Below are 595 nucleotides of genomic sequence, written 5' to 3' on the forward strand. Positions count from 1 at the left end.
TGTGAAGCAAGGTGAAGTTAATGTCACAGCCACTAAAAAATATGGACGACCTATTTGCTAGCTTAATATGGATTCAAATAAGAGATTGGTCTTGGTCTTGTTAAGTGTAAAGTTGAAAGTGGATGCTTTCAACACCAGCATTAAATGTTAATGCAAAGAGCACAGGAAACTTACATTAAAATTTAAAAGAGAACCTGCTGAGGTAATGCAGTTTAAAGCTGTCGAAGTGTTTTATTAGTCAACAATTTTATCTAAATCATAAATATGATTACAGGTTCATGGAACAGAATCTTTCAGACTCCCTTAGATTTTGCAAGAGAATTACCCATTAAACTGTTAACAACAACCTGTTGCATTTACTGAATAGTGCTATATCACCGGCCATTTTCACTCGGCTAGCATCATTTTGTAGAGCCAAGACGTGTTGCAAACCTGGAGGAGGTACACTTTCACGATGCAATGCCGTTGCAGAGGAGGTACTAGCCCTTTGTGTAATCTTCAATCTCCTTAAGGCGTTGGCGTGACGAGAGGATGGACGAAGATGAGTGAAAAGTGGGATGTGTTGGTGATAGCTTTTCCCTCGCCTGCCTATTCA

The sequence above is a fragment of the Penaeus monodon genome, chromosome 15 (assembly GCF_015228065.2).
Source record: "Penaeus monodon isolate SGIC_2016 chromosome 15, NSTDA_Pmon_1, whole genome shotgun sequence".
Classification (NCBI taxonomy): Eukaryota; Metazoa; Arthropoda; class Malacostraca; order Decapoda; family Penaeidae; genus Penaeus; species Penaeus monodon.